General features: G+C 52.5%; 1 protein-coding gene across 2 annotated transcripts in view; it reads left to right on the top strand.

The window, feature by feature from the left end:
- PPP1R1A (protein phosphatase 1 regulatory inhibitor subunit 1A) overlaps positions 1-20,229 on the top strand; it is an 83,034-nt gene that overhangs the window by 23,110 nt on the left and 39,695 nt on the right. The gene's annotated exons all lie outside the window — the stretch shown is intronic.

Below are 20,229 nucleotides of genomic sequence, written 5' to 3'. Positions count from 1 at the left end.
TCCCACGCGCACGCTGTCCCACGCACATACGCACACTGTCCCACGCGCACACTGTCCCACGCGCATACGCACACTGTCCCACGCACATGCGCACGCTGTCCCACGTGCACGCTGTCCCACGCGCACACTGTCCCACGCACATACGCACACTGTCCCACGCGCACACTGTCCCACGCGCATACGCACACTGTCCCACGCGCACGCTGTCCCACGCACACACTGTCCCACGCGCATACGCACACTGTCCCACGCACACGCTGTCCCACGCGCTTACGCACACTGTCCCACGCGCATGCTGTCCCACGCGCACACTGTCCCACGCACATACGCACACTGTCCCACGCGCACGCTGTCCCACGCACTTACGCACACTGTCCCACGCGCACGCTGTCCCACGCGCACACTGTCCCACGCACATACGCACACTGTCCCACGCGCATACGCACGCTGTCCCACATTCACGCTGTCCCACGCGCATACGAACGCTGTCCCACGCGCACACTGTCCCACGCGCATGCTGTCCCACGCGCATACGCACACTGTCCCACGCGCACACTGTCCCACGCGCATATGCACGCTGTCCCATGCGCACGCTGTCCCACGCGCATACGAACGCTGTCCCACGCGCACACTGTCCCACGCACATACGCACACTGTCCCACGCGCACACTGTCCCACGCACATACGCACACTGTCCCACGCGCACGCTGTCCCACACACATATGCACACTGTCCCACGCGCACGCTGTCCCACGCGCATACGAACGCTGTCCCATGCGCATATGCACACTGTCCCACGCGCACACTGTCCCACGCGCATACGCACACTGTCCCACGCGCACGCTGTCCGCCACACACTGTCCTACACACATGTGCACCCTGTCGCACACACACACTATCCCTCACACATACGCACACTGTCCCACGCGCACGCTGTCCCACGCGCATACGAACGCTGTCCCACGCGCATACGCACACTGTCCCACGCGCATACGCACACTGTCCCCAACGCACACTGTCCCATGCGCACTCTGTCCGCCACACACTGTCCTACACACATGTGCACCCTGTCGCACACACACACTATCCCTCACACACTGTCCCATGCACACACATGCACGGTCCCATGTGCACAAGTGCACACTGTCCCATGCCCACTGTCCCACGTGCATACATGCACATTATCCCATGCACACACTGCCCCATGCACACACATGCACACTGTCCCACACACACATACTTTCCCCTGCGCACATATGCAAACTATCCCATGCACACACTGTTCCATGCCACACACGCACTGTCCCATGAACACATGCACACACTGTTCCACGCACACACACGCACACTGTCCCATGCACACACACTCACAGTTGCACGCACAGCGAACATAATCTTTCCCTTTCCTTTCACTCACACAAGCTCACATAGCTTGAGACACATGCATGTTGGCAGTCACGCATGTTCATGCAAACAGACATACACACACACAGACAGACGCACTCTCAGCACGGTCTGATGTTCCCATAGTAATTGTTCTCCATGGCAATGGTCAATCGATGGTGGAGATTGATGTAGAAATAGCAAAGAAAGGAAAGCAGCAAAACTCCCAGCACCTCTGGGGCAGGGAGCAAAGGGCCCTGGCTGTGGGGCAGGGAGTAGCAGCAGCAATGGAGTCATCCCCCCTTCAGGGTTATGGAGGGCAGGTGTGTAGGTCCATGGTTGGAACACAGGCCTGGTGACTCAGGACTCCTGGGCTCTATTCCTGGCTCTGGGAGAGGAGTGATGTTCAGTGGTGAGAGTGGTGGGGCTGGGGGGCCTGGACTCGTAGGTTCTGTCTTTGGCTCTGGGTGGGGAATGGGGTCTAACGGTTGCAGGGAGGGAGCTGGGAATCTGCTCCCAGCTCTGTTCTGATTTAGCTGGGTGACCTTGGGCAAGTCACTTCAGCCCTCTGTGCCTCACTTTCCCCATTTTGTCCCATGGGGATAATGACACTGATCGTCTGCTGTGGGGTTATGAAGGTTAAATCATTGGTGTCTATAGAGTACTTTGAGATCATTGGACTGAAGGCAATAAAGGTGGGCCGGGGCGTATCATAGGAACATAAAAACGGCCATACTGGGTCAGCCCAAAGGTCCCTTCTAGCCCACTGTCCTGTCTTCTGACAGTGGCCAATGCCAGGGGTCCCAGAGGGAATGAACAGAACAGGTAATCGCCAAGTGATCCATCCCCTGTCACCCATTACCAGCTTTTGGCAAACAGAGGCGAGGGACACCATTCCTGCCCATGCTGGCAAATAGCCATTGATGGACCTCTCCTCCAAGAACCCATCAGACGTGTTTTATGGCATTCTGTTTATTAATAAAATGCCCTTTTCGCTCTGAAACAGAGACTGAGGAGGGGGACTAGCTAATGCTGGAAACCTCCTCCCCAGTGCCCAGGCCACCAAACTAGAGGAGCAAAAATAACATCTTGGGGTTCAAATAAATTTGTTTAGAAGTGAGGGTTTGGGGGAGCAGCTAGGAGGGGCATGGGGCAAGGGCCCCTCCCCTGGACCCCAATCACCAGCTGGCATAGGAGGTTGCAAGTAGCATAAATACCCATTGGGAGGAGCCAGGGCCCACACCATGCCAAGGGCTTTAAGGGGACAGTCAGACCATGCCCAGTGCTGCTTGGGGCCGAAAGACAGAGTCTGGGAGAGGAGATGGTGTGATGCTGGTATGGGGCCCTGAGCCACCATCTCAAACCCCCCAAAATGGAGAGACACCCATGTCAATTCCTCCAGCAGCTGCTCTTGGTTCCACCAGGTGAAAGCTCGTCCCCAGGGCAGAGGAGACACTGCTTCAGCGTGGCCTGCTTGGCTGCTGTCGCCAGAATGACCCCAGGGAGGAGCAGCAGGGATGGGGCCTGCACTTCACCTGGGACATTGCCGTGGTGGGGTGGGAGGGGGCTGCCCGGGCCGTGTACCCCTGAGCCGCTGTGCTGGCAGAGAGAACGGTAATGAATGCAAGGCGAGGAGGGAGAGCGAGGGAAGCTGACCAGTGGGGCACAGGCGGAGAATGGAGGGGTGATGGGAGGGGTCAGGGAAGCAGGGCTGATGTAGGGGGTGGGAGGCAGTTTCTGGACATATGGAGGACCAGCTCCATTTGAAAGCTGTGGCCTTAGGATAGTGGGCCTGGTTAGCAATGACATTAAGGCCCACTTGGGCCATGCTGGCAACACAAAGGGGCCTGGATGAGGGTGGGAACAGCTTCCTGAAAAACCCCTGTAAGTAGGGTACCCCTCGTGTAGGGACTGGAGCAGGGCAGCATAAGGGGCAGGGGACTTCTGCTCAGCTCTGCTCCCCAGCACCCATAGGAGGCCATGGGAGCAGAATATGAGTTAGAATAGCCCTGAGGTGGCTCTAACTCACACCAGGAAGGCTGGGAATCCTGCCCTAGGCTTCAGGAACACAAAAGTGACTCAAAGCCCTCTGCTCTCTGTCTCTGTCTCAACCACAACTGCATGACTGGGGCTACAGACCTGGCATGAGCTGCATGACTGGGGCTACGGACCCAGCGTGAGCTACACGATTGCGGCTACGGACCCGGAGTGAGCTGCATGATTGGGTATATGGACCCAGTGTGAGCTGAACGTATGGACCCGGCGTGAGCTGCACAACTGTGGGTATGGACACAGAGTGAGCTGCATGATTGGGGGTACAGACCTGGCGTAAGCTGCACAATTGGGGGTACGGACCTGGAATGAGTTGCATGACTGGGGGTACAGACCTGGCGTAAGCTGCAGACCTGGGGCTATGGACATGGCGTGAGCTGCACGACTGGCCGTATGGACACAGCGTGAGCTGCATGACCAGGGGTATGGACTTGGCATGAGCTGCACAATGGGGGGTATGGACCCAGCGTAAGCTTCACAATTGGGGGTATGGACCTGGCGTGAGCTGCACAATCGGGGGTACGGGCCTGGTGTGAGCTGCCTGACTGAGGGTATGGGACCCAGTGTGAGCTGCACGATTGGAGGGGTGTGGGGTACAGAGCTGGCCTGAGCCATCAGGCAGTTCCACTTGACGCTCCTGCCAAGCTGTCCTGCAATGAAGCATGAGTATCAGCCTCGGGGCAGGCTGTTAGGAAGCAGGGCCCAACCTCCAAACTGGCTGTGAGAGCTGTACTGAGATTTCACCAACCAGCCATTTAGTGTAAACTCCTCAGGCACTATGCCAGCCTTAACATGGAGTTGCACGCAGTCCCCCTGGGTACTCCCATCTATCTTGCCATCCAGGTGAGCATCCCCTTGTGACAGATGGTCCCTTACACCAGGGATCGCAGCAATAGTCAGGTTACTCCCAGTCACAAAGGACCAGACACTTACCCGTGTCAATGGCACCTTAGATCAAAGACAACACTTGTAGCCAATCCTATAATAAACTATATACAGATTTATTAACTAGGGAAATGAAACCAGAGAGTTCTTTACAAGGGTGAAGCAGGTAAATAAACAAACAAACACACACACACACACACAGAGTCTTAAGTTTCAAAAGGAAATAGAAGCTTCTATAATAAGCAAGTTTTATCAGTCCTTTAGGGCTAACCCAGGATAAGCACCGGGGATCCCTGGCTTATGCCTAGAAACTGCCTAGAAACCCAGAGACCAAGTAGCAGTGAGATACGGTTCCTCTTTGTTAGGGTTTTATTCCCTTCCACTCTTGTGCTTTGAGTTTCAAACTTAGGGCATGGCTACACTGGAAACTTCAAAGCGCTGTCGTGGGAACACTCCTGCAGCCCTTTCAAGTGCGAGGGTGGTTGCGCACGAGCGCTGGGAAAGCTCTCTCCCAGCGCTCCTGGTACTCCACCTCCATGAGGGGATTAGCTCCCAGTGCTCAGAGCCTGCCTACATGAGCGCTTTAAAGCACTCTGACTTGCTGCGCTCAGGGGGGTGATTTTTCACACCCCTGAGCCAGTAAGTTAGAGAGCTATAAAATGTAAGTGTAGACAAGCCCTTAGCTGATGGGACGAATTCATTTGCAAGGCTCATCTTCATGGGTGGGGTGTGTGAAGAATAAATAACAAAGTCTTTTGTCCTCTTTATGGTTCCACACTGGAATGTCTGGTGTCGATGGACTTTCTTAGTCAGGCAGGACACGACACCTTCTGTTGGAGACCAGCATTTCCCACTAGTCAATGTCTCTCTCCTGTCTGGTGATCTACACAGTCCCAGAGGCTCACAATGCAAATGCTCAAATATGACCTTACAATGTGGGATCCAGAGGCTCTAAGCGAGATTAATGCTCCAGCAGCTCACAAACATTCGATAGAGTCTAAACACGAAACACATTCTTATACCCAATACCCATTGTAACCACACAGCACACAGGTGAGCCAGACTGAGTCCAGCTGTGTACTTGCCAGCATCCAGCTGAGGCATGGGGACGTGGCATAAGCTGGCACCTGGTCTGCCAGCATCACAGCTCCCACATTAGAGGATGGCCGAGGGTTAAACGATGGGAATGTGGTGATGAATAAAACTCCCTTAGCAGTGATGGGAGCAGACTGCACGTGCCTACAGAGGGTGAAGCCATGAGAATCAGAACTGGCTGTCCAGCTCCTAGGGCCTGCAGGCCATTACAGCCTGTCCCTTGCCTCCCCATCTGCAGGGAGGGAGGGAGAAGAGATGTGCCCTCTAAGCCAGAGAGCAGGGAGAGCGCAGACGCCCTGCTGGCAGCATGGAGACATTTCCATTACCCCTCTCTCTGCCGCCAGTTTAAATCCATGTCTCTTTGAAAAGGGAGATTTGGTTAATGACTCCCCAGCTGTGTTCTTCTCCTGCAGGCCAGGCCCTGGGCAGCTGGGCTGGCATCACTGGGATGCCCTGCATACCATATATAGGTCATGCTCTCCCCACAGAGCAGCCCCAGAGAATTCAATGAATTACACCAGTGTGAACAAGGCCAGAGGCTGGCCCTGAGTCTCCCTCACACCATCCCTTCTCAGCAGAACAGGAGTCCAGCCCCGCTTGACCCCCCACCCTCCCACCCAATGACTTTCTGCTGAGGGGAGCCGCTGGCCCCAGGTGCCCAATGCAAGCTGAGCTGGTGCGGTGTCTGGCTGCACAGACCCAGAGCAGGTGCTGTCACTGCCTTTAGTTCTGGGTTTTGTTTCTGTTTTCTCAGTGCCTCTGATCAAACGTGCTGCGATGGTGTCTGATGCCATGGCAGGTGCACCACGGGGAGTGCTAGGATCTGTTAGTGCTGTCAAGCCATCACCCCTCAGCCCCACTTCCTCTAGCCAGCAGGCTGGACCAAATCCCTTCCCTGGTGAAACTGCAGCCTTGGAACAGGGGGGACCAGGTATGAACTCGGGTCTCTGTGCAGATTGCTCATGTTGCAACACGCTCAGGTCCCATGGTGAACCTCGGCTCCCATGACGTGTAATGTTGCTCCAGGCCAACCCTGGCTGCAACCACTCTCTGCACCAGGGCAGGTTTACGTCCAGATCCTCAGCAGGTGCTAGTCGGCATCGCTTCTTTGGAGTCCCGTTGCGGAGCTGGCCCTTGCAGCCTGTTTCTCCTGCCATCTGCCCAAGCAGAGCAAAGCCAAGTGCATGGGGCCGGGCACAGCCGGGCAGAACTTGCCCCTCACAGCTCTCCTGGGGACAGAAGGGAAAGATGCGGAGGGTGGTGGAGGGTCCCGCAGCACACACTGCCTGCACCTGCCTCACCCAGGTCCCCTGTCGCAGGCCGGGGCAGGGCAGATCCTGGCTAGCTGACAGAGCAGGCACTGCACAATGAGTCTTTGGGGGCTGGGCTGATGCTGGAAGCAGGGCACGGCTGGGGGCTGCAGAGAGAGTGGAGGCACTGCTGGGGACGTGCTGGTCCAGGAAATGAGAGGTGAGCTGTAAAACACATCGCTGCTTACTGCCCCGCCTAGTGCCCAGCCATGTCCTTCCCCAGCCCTACACACCATGCCCTGGTGTAGGGTCAGACCGAGAGGGTACCCACCCTGCAAGGGGCTGCAGTCTGCGGATGGAGGGAGCAATGTCCTGGAAGGCAGGGTCTCTGGTGGTCAGGCAGGCAGGAGTTCCTGTCCTGGTGCTTGTCTCCCAGGAGCTATGACAAGTGAGATGGGAGGTAGTTCAGGCCCTGTGGGCCTTGCAGGGCCTGGTCCCCAAGGGGCCAAGTGCCCTCATCTCCCACTGAGGTGCTAGGAGCTGTGGGTGCCATTGCCTGACAGGATCAGGCCCAGAGGCCCTGGCTTCTGAGCAGAGAGTGCCAAGAAGGGGGCTAGTTAGTTGATTGGACAGACACGTGCCCACGGCGAGCTGGACTGAGACCTTCCAACCGTGGCCCTCACACATGGTGATGAGCACTGGGGTGGGCAGGGGGCATGGCTGGATTCCCCCTCCCAGCCCTCAGCCTGCGCTCTCCATTCACACCATTCCTGTGGGAACAGGTGATAATCGAGTAATTTAATCACCGGGGAAACATTCATTTTTGTATTTTTTTAATCTCTGCTTAAAATTCGGATAGTGGGTTTCTATGGCAACTCGTCTAACAAGGAGAAGAGGCATGAAAGAGCTCTTTCCCTCCCCCAGCCTAGTGGGGAGGCAGGGAGGACTCAGATTATTATTGCATAGGGACCAGAGGTGTTTCCCTCCCCACGCTCTCACTGAACTCCAGCCACCAATCCAGGTCTCATGAGCATCTCCTCAGGGCACTGAAGAGTAAATGATTCTACTGGGAATCAGCATTTGGAGAGATTCAGGATTACGAGCGAGCGAGCGCGGGCCCAGAGAGCCAGGTGCTTAGCAATTGCAAAGAGGAGTTGACACGTGAGGAGAGAAAAGAGGGGTGAGTCCTTCAAGTGATGACCTGGGGCTTGGGAGATCTGCTCTGGCCCTGGGGCCCTGGGTGGCACATGGCAGGCGGCTTAGGGTCAGATTTGTAAGGGTATCTAAGGTACCTTAAAGATGCAGGGAGGTGCCTTGTGGGGAGCTAGTCACATAGCTGCATCTTTAGGGGCCTAGATAAAAATCCAGCCCTTAAGGTCTGTATGCCTCATAGAATCATAGAATCATAGAATATCAGGGTTGGAAGGGACCCCAGAAGGTCATCTAGTCCAACCCCCTGCCTCAGTTCCCCCTCTGTACTAATGGCCTGACCCTGCCTCCCAGGGGGTGTGAGGAGACGTGGTGAGGAGGGTAAGATGGTAAGGTGCTGAGATACTCGGGTGATGGGGACCAATGACGTACCCCCTGACAGCGCCTTACGAACGAAGGCAATTCTGCCCCTTATGGGTTTGCAGCTGCTCTCTACAGTTATTGAGCACAAAGTAAGTTCCTCTCATCTCTCTCTGCTCAGCAAATTCTTCGGGTCTAATGTTTCCTCCCTCTTTCCCTCCCCATCCCTCGCCCTCATAGCCCGCCCTTCCCAGTGGGAGGGGCTGGTGCTAGAGGACTGTTTCAGGGAGGATGCTGATATTTGCATAGAGGCCCAGCCCAGCGCAGCTTGTACAAGACTGGCGTTTGATCAGAGGCACTGAGAAAACAGGAACAAAACCCAGAACAAAAGGCAGTGACAGCACCTGCTCTGGGTCTGTGCATAGAATAGAATCATAGAATATCAGGGTTGGAAGGGACCCCAGAAGGTCATCTAGTCCAACCCCCTGCTCGAAGCAGGACCAATTCCCAGTTAAATCATCCCAGCCAGGGCTTTGTCAAGCCTGACCTTAAAAACCTCTAAGGAAGGAGATTCTACCACCTCCCTAGGTAACGCATTCCAGTGTTTCACCACCCTCTTAGTGAAAAAGTTTTTCCTAATATCCAATCTAAACCTCCCCCACTGCAACTTGAGACCATTACTCCTCGTTCTGTCATCTGCTACCATTGAGAACAGTCTAGAGCCATCCTCTTTGGAACCCCCTTTCAGGTAGTTGAAAGCAGCTATCAAATCCCCCCTCATTCTTCTCTTCTGCAGGCTAAACAATCCCAGCTCCCTCAGCCTCTCCTCATAACTCATGTGTTCCAGACCCCTAATCATTTTTGTTGCCCTTCGCTGGACTCTCTCCAATTTATCCACATCCTTCTTGAAGTGTGGGGCCCAAAACTGGACACAGTACTCCAGATGAGGCCTCACCAATGTCGAATAGAGGGGAACGATCACGTCCCTCGATCTGCTCGCTATGCCCCTACTTATACATCCCAAAATGCCATTGGCCTTCTTGGCAACAAGGGCACACTGCTGACTCATATCCAGCTTCTCGTCCACTGTCACCCCTAGGTCCTTTTCCGCAGAACTGCTGCCTAGCCATTCGGTCCCGTTTCTGTAGCTGTGCATTGGGTTCTTCCGTCCTAAGTGCAGGACCCTGCACTTATCCTTATTGAACCTCATCAGATTTCTTTTGGCCCAATCCTCCAATTTGTCTAGGTCCTTCTGTATCCTATCCCTCCCCTCCAGCGTATCTACCACTCCTCCCAGTTTAGTATCATCCGCAAATTTGCTGAGAGTGCAATCCACACCATCCTCCAGATCATTTATGAAGATATTGAACAAAACCGGCCCCAGGACCGACCCTTGGGGCACTCCACTTGATACCGGCTGCCAACTAGACATGGAGCCATTGATCACTACCCGTTGAGCCCGACAATCTAGCCAGCTTTCTACCCACCTTATAGTGCATTCATCCAGCCCGTACTTCCTTAACTTGCTGACAAGAATACTGTGGGAGACCGTGTCAAAAGCTTTGCTAAAGTCAAGAAACAATACATCCACTGCTTTCCCTTCATCCACAGAACCAGTAATCTCATCATAAAAGGCGATTAAATTAGTCAGGCATGACCTTCCCTAGGTGAATCCATGCTGGCTGTTCCTGATCACTTTCCTCTCATGCAAGTGCTTCAGGATTGATTCTTTGAGGACCTGCTCCATGATTTTTCCAGGGACTGAGGTGAGGCTGACTGGCCTGTAGTTCCCAGGATCCTCCTTCTTCCCTTTTTTAAAGATTGGCACTACATTAGCCTTTTTCCAGTCATCCGGGACTTCCCCAGTTCGCCACGAGTTTTCAAAGATAATGGCCAATGGCTCTGCAATCACAGCCGCCAATTCCTTCAGCACTCTCGGATGCAACTTGTCCGGCCCCATGGACTTGTGCACGTCCAGCTTTTCTAAATAGTCCCTAACCACCTCTATCTCCACAGAGGGTTGGCCATCTCTTCCCCATTTTGTGATGCCCAGCGCAGCAGTCTGGGAGCTGACCTTGTTAGTGAAAACAGAGGCAAAAAAAGCATTGAGTACATTAGCTTTTTCCACATCCTCTGTCACTAGGTTGCCTCCCTCATTCAGTAAGGGGCCCACACTTTCCTTGGCTTTCTTCTTGTTGCCAACATACCTGAAGAAACCCTTGTTACTCTTGACATCTCTGGCTAGCTGCAGCTCCAGGTGCGATTTGGCCCTCCTCATATCATTCCTACATGCCCGAGCAATATTTTTATACTCTTCCCTGGTCATATGTCCAACCTTCCACTTCTTGTAAGCTTCTTTTTTATGTTTAAGATCCGCTAGGATTTCACCATTAAGCCAAGCTGGTCGCCTGCCATATTTACTATTCTTTCGACTGATCGGGATGGTTTGTCCCTGTAACCTCAACAGGGATTCCTTGAAATACATCCAGCTCTCCTGGACTCCTTTCCCCTTCAAGTCAGTCCCCCAGGGGATCCTGGCCATCCGTTCCCTGAGGGAGTCGAAGTCTGCTTTCCTGAAGTCCAGGGTCCGTATCCTGCTGCTTACCTTTCTTCCCTGCGTCAGGATCCTGAACTCAACCAACTCACGGTCACTGCCTCCCAGATTCCCATCCACTTTTGCTTCCCCCACTAATTCTACCCAGTTTGTGAGCAGCAGGTCAAGAAAAGCGCCCCCCCTAGTTGTCTCCTCTAGCACTTGCGCCAGGAAATTGTCCCCTACGCTTTCCAAAAACTTCCTGGATTGTCTATGCACCGCTGTATTGCTCTCCCAGCAGATATCAGGAAAATTAAAGTCACCCATGAGAATCAGGGCATGCGATCTAGTAGCCTCCGTGAGCTGTCGGAAGAAAGACACCGCAGCGAGACACCGCACCAGCTCAGCTTGCATTGGGCACCTGGGGCCGGCGGCTCCCCCCAGCAGAAAGTCATGGGGTGGGAGGGTGGGCGGAGTAGGTAGGTAGATAAGCTCGAGGGTAGGGATAGGGTCCAGAGTGACCTAGACAAATTGGAGGATTGGGCCAAAAGAAATCTGATGAGCTTAAACAAGGACAAGTGCAGTGTCCTGCACTTAGGACAGAAGAATCCCATGCACTGCTAAAGGTGGGGACTGACTGGCTAAGGGGCAGTGCTGCAGAAAAGGACCTGGGGATTAAAGAGGTCGAGAAGCTGGATATGAGTCAGCAGTGTGCCCTTGTTGACAGCATGTTGGGCTGCATTAATAGGAGCACTGCCAGCAGATTGAGGGAAGTGATTATTCCCCTCTATTCGGCACTGGTGAGGTCACAGCTGGAGTATTGCGTCCAGTTTTGGTCTCTCCACTGCAGAAAAGATGTGGACAAATTGGAGAGAGTCCAGCAGAGGGCAACAAAAATTATTAGGGGGCTGGGGCACACGACTTACGAGGAGAGGCTGAGGGAACTGGGTTTATTTAGTCTGCAGAAGAGAAGTGGGGGCGGGGATTTGGTAGCAGCCTTCAACTACCTGAAGGGGGGTTCCAAAGAGGATGAAGCTCGGCTGTTCTCAGTGGTGGTAGATGACAGAACGAGGAGCAATGGTCTCAAGTTGCAGTGGGGGAGGTCTAGGTTGGATATTAAGAAACACTCTTTCACTAGGAGGGTGGTGAAGCACTGGAATGGGTTACCTAGGGAGGTGGTGGAATCTCCATCCTTAGAGGTTTTTAAGGTCAGGCTTGACAAAGCCCTGGCTGGGATGATTTAGTTGGGATTGGTCCTGCTTTAAGCAGGCAGTTGAACTAGATGACTGCCTGAGGACTCTTCCAAACCTAATAGTCTATTATTCTATGACACCTGGCCTGGGGTGTGACTTGCTGGGCCTCCTTTGACTGGGGGCGAGATTCTGCATCCCACCATGTCCCTTTACTGCTGCCAGGAGGGGAAAGGCCCTGTATGCAGCTGCAGGAGAATGGCCCTGGCGCAGGGACTGAATTGACAATCACAGGCCCCACCACTGGCCCCAGGACTGGGGGTGCTGGAGCAGGCTGGGGCCAGAGGAAGCAGGCCAGCTGTGAGAGGGACCAGGGCTGTAGGGGACACTGCTATGGCAATTCTGGGTGGTGCTGCTGCCCGCAGGCAACTCGGCCTGGGCTTCCATAGAGCTGCCCATGTTACAGCTGGGGCTGTCACAGAGCTGCAGGCCGTGAAAGAGGAGAGAGAAAGGTCCCCTCTCCATGGGCAGCACAAGCTCAGCTCATCCTGGCTGTGACTGGCCACCAAAGCCCCATGGTGCTGTGTATGCACCCTGATTGGTTGACCAAAACTTTTTAAACAGGGCACAAGCTGCATCTTTGGGGCAAAGAGCAAATGCTTGGTATTGGTGGGTGAAACACACTGTCCCCCTGGGCAGCAGCACCAAGAACAGCCATCCCCACAATGTCCATGCGAACCAAGGCTCCTTTACAAGGTTGTCTGCAGGGGGTGAACCCAGCCAGATGGAAAGCAAAGACACACAGCTGAGATCAGGGCCCCATATCACTACGGCTGGATGGGCACTTCCTGCCCCAGGGAGCTCACACTCTTAACTAGGCAAGACAGACTAACTTTATATAATTTCCCCATGTTACACATGAGGAGCTGAGGCCCAGAGACACTAAGGCCTGGATCCACAAAGGTTTTTAGGCTCCTAAGTTCCATTGAAAGAAGCCCGAAATCGGGGAAAGTTAGGAAACTGAATACTTTACACTACAAAATTAGGTCGAATGTATAGAAGTCGATTTTTTAGGAAGCAATTTTATACAGTGTCCCCACTAAGCACATTAAGTCGGCGGAGTGCGTCCACAGTGCTGTGGCTAGCGTCGACTTTCGAAGCGTTGCACTGTGGATAGCTATCCCACAGTTCCCGCAGTCTCTGCCGCCCATTGAAATCCTGGGTTGAGATTCCAGTGCCTGATGGGGCAAAAACAAAAAAAAAAAACAAAAAAAAAAAAATGGTCTCAAGTTGCAGTGGGGGAGGTTTAGATTGGATATTAGGAAAAACTTTTTCACTAAGAGGGTGGTGAAACACTGGAATGCGTTACCTAGGGAGGTGGTAGAATCTCCTTCCTTAGAGGTTTTTAAGGTCAGGCTTGACAAAGCCCTGGCTGGGATGATTTAACTGGGAATTGGTCCTGCTTTGAGCAGGGGGTTGGACTAGATGACCTTCTGGGGTCCCTTCCAACCCTGATATTCTATGATTCTATGATTCTATGATAAAACATTGTCGCGGGTGGTTTGGGGTACATGTCGTTAGTCGCCTCTCCCTCCGTGAAAGCAACGGCAGACAATCGTTTTGCACCTGTTTTCCGTGCGGACACCATACTGCTTTCAGCAGATGGTGCAGCAGGACTGCTAACCGTCGTCATCAAACCACCGCTTCCACGGCAACTCTGCTCTCCTGCTCTTGCCCTGATAGCAAATTTCTCCATGTTGACTGTCATGGGCTCCCGCTTCTGCTGCAACTCTGCTCTCCCGCTCTCATGAATCCACCTCGCAGGTCCTCTCGTCGTTCTCTATAAATATCTATTCTCATGGCATCCGTCGTCAGCCACCGCTTCCACTCAACTCTGCACTCCTACTCTCCTGCAGACGCCATACCATGGCAAGCATGGAGCCCGCTCAGATCACCGCGGCAGTTATGAGCATTGTAAACACCTTGCGCATTATCCTGCAGTATGTTCAGAACCAGAACCTGCAAAAGCAGGCGAGGAGGCAACAGCAGCACGGTGAGGAGAGAGACAAGGACATGGACACAGACTTCTCTCTAAGTATGGGCTATTTGGCCATCCTGGTGGCAATGGGGCAGGCTCATGCCGTGGAACGCCGATTCTGGGCCCGGGAAACAAGCACAGACTGGTGGGACTGCATAGTGTTTCAGGTCTGGGACGATTCCCAGTGGCTGTGAAACTTTGGCATGTGTAAGGGCACTTTCATGAAACTTTGTGACTTGCTTTCCCCTGCCCTGAAGCGCAAGAATACCAAGATGAGAGCAGCCCCCATAAGTTCACAAGCAAGTGGTGATAGCTCTGTGGAAGCTTGCAATGCCAGACAGCTACCGGTCAGTGGGGAATCAATTTGGAGTGGGCAAATCTACTGTGGGGGCTGCTGTGATCCAAGTAGCCAATGTGATCACTGAGCTGCTGCTATCAAGGGTAGTGACCCTGGGAAATGTGCAGGTCATAGTGGATGGGTTTGCTGCAATGGGATTCCCTAACTGTGGTGGGGCGATAGACGGAACGCATATCCCTATCTTGGCACCGGAGCACCTTGGCAGCCAGTACGTAAACCGCAAGGGGTACTTTTCAATGGTGCTGCAAGCACTTGTGGATCACAAGGGATGTTTCACCAACATCAACGTGGGATGGCTGGGAAAGGTACATGACGCCCATGTCTTCAGGAACTCTGGTCTGTGGGAACGGCTGCAGCAAGGGACTTACTTTCCAGACCAGAAAATAACCACTGGGGATGTTGAAATGCCTATAGTTATCCTCAGGGACCCAGCCTACCCCTTAATGCCATGGCTCATGAAGCCGTACACAGGCACCCTGGACAGTAGTCAGGAGCTGTTCAAGTACAGGCTGAGCAAGTGCAGACTGGTGGTAGAATGTGCATTTGGACATTTAAAAGGGCGCTGGCCCAGTTTACTGACTTGGTTGGACCTCAGCGAAACCAATATTCCCACTGTTATTACTGCTTGCTGTGCGCTCCGCAATATCTGTGAGAGTAAGGGGGAGACATTTATGGCGGGGTGGAAGGTTGAGGCAAATTGCCTGGCTGCTGGTTATGTGCAGCCAGACACCAGGGAGGTTAGAAGAGCACAGCAGGGCGCGGTGCACATCAGAGAAGCTTTGAAAACCAATTTCATGACTGGCCAGACTACGGTGAGACAGTTCTGTTTATTTCTCCTTGATGAAAACCCCCGCCCTTTGGTTCACTTTACTTCCCTGTAGGCCAACCGCCCTCCCACCTTCGATTACCACTTGCAGAGGCAATAAAGTCATTGTTGTTTCAAATTCATGCACTCTTTATTAATTCATCACACAAATAGGGGGATAACTGCCAAGGTAGCCTGGGAGGGGTGCGGGAGGAGGGAAGCACCGGGTGGGGTGGTGGAGGAAGGAAGGAGGGAAGGACAAGGCCATACTGCACTTCAAAACTTATTGAATGTCAGCCTTCTGTTGCTCGGGCAGTCCTCTGGGGTGGAGTGGTTGGGAGCCCAGAGGGCCCCTCCGCCCCCCCGTGTTCTTGGGTGTCTGGGTGAGGAGGCTATGGAACTTGGGGAGGAGGGCGGTTGGTTACACAGGGGCTGCAGTGGGTCTGTGCTCCTGCTGCCTTTCCTGCAGCTCAACCATATGCCGGAGCATATCAGTTTGATCCTCCACTAGCCTCAGCATTGCCTCCTGCCTCCTCTCATCACGCTGACGCCACCTCTCCTCTCGCTTGTCCCTCCTCTCCTCTCGCGTGTCCCTCCTCTCCTCACATTCATTTTGTGCTTTCCTGGACTCTGACATTGCTTACCTCCACGCGTTCTGCTGAGCTCTTTCAGTGCAGGAGGACTGCAGGAGCTCAGAGAACATTTCATTGCGAGTGCCTTTTTTCCACCTTATCTGCGCTAGCCTCTGGGATGGAGATGTTAGGGGGAGCGTTGAAACATTGCACAGCTACAGACTAGGGACCGAATGGCTAGGCAGCAGTTCTGCGGAAAAGGACCTGGGGTGACAGTGGACGAGAAGCTGGATATGAGCCAGCAGTGTGCCCTTGTTGCCAAGAAGGCCAATGGCATTTTGGGATGTATAAGTAGGGGCATAGCGAGCAGATCGAGGGACGTGATCGTTCCCCTCTATTCAACATTGGTGAGGCCTCATCTGGAGTACTGTGTCCAGTTTTGGGCCCAACACTACAAGAAGGATGTGGATAAATTGGAAAGAGTCCAGCGAAGGGCAACAAAAATGATTAGGGGTCTGGAACACATGACTTATGAGGACAGGCTGAGGGAACTGGGATTGTTTAGTCTGCAGAAGAGAAGAATGAGGGGGGATTTGATAGCTGCTTTCAACTACCTGAGAGGTGGTTCCAGAGAGGATGGTTCTAGACTATTCTCAGTGGTAAAAGAGGACAGGACAAGGAGTAATGGTCTCAAGTTGCAGTGGGGGAGGTTTAGGTTGGATATTAGGAAAAACTTTTTCACTAGGAGGGTGGTGAAACACTGGAATGCGTTGCCTAGGGAGGTGGTGGAATCTCCTTCCTTAGAAGTTTTTAAGGTCAGGCTTGACAAAGCCCTGGCTGGGATGATTTAATTGGGGATTGGTCCTGCTTTTGAGCAGGGGGTTGGACTAGATGACCTCCTGAGGTCCCTTCCAACCCTGATATTCTATGATTCTATGATTTGGCGCTGCGGGAGGAAAAAAAGGGAGAGTAGTATTTAAAAAGACACATTTTAGAGAACAATGGGTAGACTCTTTCACAGTGAACCAAGCTGTTAACATTACATAGCACATGTGCTTTTGGTACAAAGTTCCCCCCACCCGCCGACCCAATTCTGTGGGATGATCGCTGCACCCCTCCCCCCACCGCATGACTAACAGCGAGAATTATTTCTTTTCAGCCACAGGCAAACAGCCCAGCAGGAACGGCTGCCTCTGAACGTCCCCTTAATAAAATTCCCCTATTTCAACCAGGTGACCATGAATGATATCACTCTCCTGAGGATAACACAGAGAGATAAAGAACGGATGTTGCTTGAATGCCAGCAAACACCGGGATCATGCGCTGCCATGCTTTGTTATGCAATGATTCCAGACTACGTACTACTGGCCTGGGGTGGTAAAGTGTCCTACCATGGAGGATGGAATAAGGCTGCCCTCTCCAGAAACCTTTTGCAAAGGCTTTGGGAGTACCTCCAGGAGAGCTTCACTGAGATGTCCCTGGAGGATTTCCACTCCATCCCCAGACATGTTAACAGACTTTTCCAGTAGCTGTACTGGCCATGAATGTATCCCAAGTCTTCAGGGCAAATTAATCATTAAACACGCTTGCTTTTAAACCATGTATTATATTTACAAAGGTACACTCACCAGAGGTGCCTTCTCCACCTTCAAGCTCTGGGAGCCGCCTTGGGAGGGTATTGGCTCCAGGGTGATAAACAGTTCCTGGCTGTCGGGGAGAACGGTTTCATCCTCCTCATCATCATCTACCTCGTCCCCAAAATCCTCATCCCTGTTGCGTGAGACTACTTCCTTGCAGGTGTCAAAGTCAGATGCAAGACTCACTGAATTTGTCAGACCACTCTGTTTATTAGCAAAGCGCTTTGCCAATGCACCCAGATATATGTGAGCTCCCTGCAAAAGCTCAAGCTAACTTATTTATACAGATAAGCCAAAGCCAATTTAACATAGGAGACAAAAGGAAGCAGAATCTGACAAATATACATACATATCTTATTAGCATACTAAAGTTTACCAATCTCCTAGCTCAGTAGGAGCGCTAAATTAATTAGTTTGAGGACCCATTGTCTCACACTCCTTAATGTTTCTCTTCCTGACAACTATATTTCAACAAACCTTTCAAGCAGCATTTCTTTAATGAATTATAATTTCAATATAATTCATTCTACTTTCACACAGGAGTCCACGTACAGGGGCGGGGTAGTGGTAGGGGCACCACCTAGAATGGCATGCAGCTCATCACAGAAAAGCTGCATGTCTGGGGGTCTGACCCAGAGCGGCCGTTTTCCTCTTTGGTGTTTTGGTAGCCTTGCCTGAGCTCCTTAATTTTCATGTGGCACTGCTGCGGGTCCCTGTTATAGCCTCTGTCCTTCATGCCCTTGGAGATTTTTTCAAATATTTTGGCATTTTGTCTTTTGGAACGGAGTTCTGCCAGCACGGATTCCTCTCCCCATACAGCGATCAGATCCCGTACCTCCCGTTCGGTCCATGCTGGAGCTCTTTTGTGATTCTGGGACTGCATGGTCACCTGTGCTGATGACCTCGCCATGCTGGCCAAATAGAAAATGAAAATCAAAAGTTCCTGGTGCTTTTCCTATGTACCTGGCTAGTGCATCTGAGTTGAAAGTGCTGTCCAGAGTGGTCACAATGGAGCACTCTGGGATAGCTCCCGGAGGCCAATACTGTTGAATTGCGTCCACACTACCCCAAATTCGACCCGGCGATGTCGATTTCAGCGCTAATCCCCTCGTCGGGGAGGAGTACAGAAATCGATTTTAAGAGCCCTTTAAGTCGACAAAAATGGCTTCGTCATGGGGACGGGTGCAGGGTTAAATCGATCTAACACTGCTAAATTTGACCTAAACTCGTAGTGTAGACCAAGGCTAAGGGATTTCCCCAGGGTCACACAAAGCACCTGTGGCAGAGCCAGGAATTGCACCCAGAATTTCTGAGTCTCAATACAACACCTTAAGTACAAGGCTATAATTCTATCTTGGTCAGCTGCCTCCCCCAGCTGTCATGGGACCCCGCCCCCTGGCTAGTCAGGCTTCACTCTTGATGCATCTCCATCCAGCCACCTGTCACCCAAACTAAACAAATGTAAATGATCAAACAGCACAGGTGGGCTCCACTCTCTGTACTGAGCAATGGGCAGTGCCCAGCTTTGGTGTGATCACTTTGTTAAATGTGCCCTGGTGGTTAATGGCTGTACCGTGCGTTGAACACAGCAAGCGCTCGGATTAAATGATTAATTAATTACCCTTGTTGAAGTGCTCTGGCAATGAAGAGCGCTATTAATAAGAGGCAGCCTCGTTGGAGGAGGAAGAGTGGAGCTAAACAGGACCACAAAACAGCCCAGTCATTGCCAAGTGTTTATCAGCACTGGGTATAATTTAGCCCACGCACCTTATTATAGTCAATATTTTCCATGTTTGCCAGGAACTGTTTAAGGCATTGATTTTAAAGGACATCTGCATCCTGCTGAGCTTGCTGGAAGCTGCCTAGGCTCCAAGCCACCCAGCCATGGAGAAACTTATGGCACTATAGAGAGGCGTCAGGGAGCAGCTCCTTTGCTGGAGCTCTGCTGATTTACACCCTTGCCTCCAGCTACATCCTCTCAAGACTCATTCCTGTTTGCACTCCCATCACACCCAAGTGCCGGGTACTGTCCAAACACATCACCTGCCCCAAGAGCTCACAACCTAGCAGGCATGCCAGAGGAGGAGAGAAGGGAGGGATTATGTGATTAACTCAAGGTCACACCAGGACGCTGTGGCAGAGCTGGGAATTGAGCCCTCATTACCACAGTCCCAACAACCTGCCTACAAGTCCAGCCTTCCTCCTATCCAGTGTTGCCTCCTGAGCCAGATTTTTAAAAGACCTCAGCTCCCATTTAGACGCCAAGAGAAGTGGGCCAGATGTTCAAAAGAGTAACACTATAGATCCTAAACTCTAGAAAGTAGAAATCCCTAGCTCATGTCTAGCGCTTTTCATCAGTAGATCGCAAAGCGCTTTACAGGGAGGTCAGGATCATTATCCCTGTTTTACAGATGGGGACACTGAGGCACAGAGCAAGGAAGTTGACTTTCCCAAGGTCACCGAGCAGACCAGGTGCAGCACTATCCACTGGGCGCCACTACCTCATTATTTCAGTAATCCAATGGATCTGCAAGCTTGCTGCCCCGGGCTGATGCAATGATTGTATCAGTTATAAATAATGTATGGCTCCCTCGTCACTTTTTGCAGCTTTTTCTTAAAGAGACGTTGTCCTTCATTGTCTGTACCCTGGTCTACACTACAAGCATATGTTGGTATCATTGTGTCCGTCAGGAGCCTTGAGTGACACGGTTACACTGTCCTAGCTCCTGGTGCAGACAGTGCAGTCAACAGAAGGGCTTCTCCTGTCAACATAGCAACAAGCCTCTCACGGAGGTGGAGTACCTACACTGATGAGAGAAGCTCTCCCGTGGGTGTAGGTAGTTTCTTCAGTAAGTCCTGCAGCTCTGTAAACACAGACAAAGCCCGTGTTACATAAGGGAATAGCAGAGCTGGTTGGGCAAT

Source organism: Lepidochelys olivacea (genome assembly GCF_965140295.1).
Source record: "Lepidochelys olivacea isolate rLepOli2 genome assembly, chromosome: 20".
NCBI lineage: Eukaryota > Metazoa > Chordata > Testudines > Cheloniidae > Lepidochelys > Lepidochelys olivacea.
This window is presented reverse-complemented; position numbering and strand designations above follow the sequence as displayed.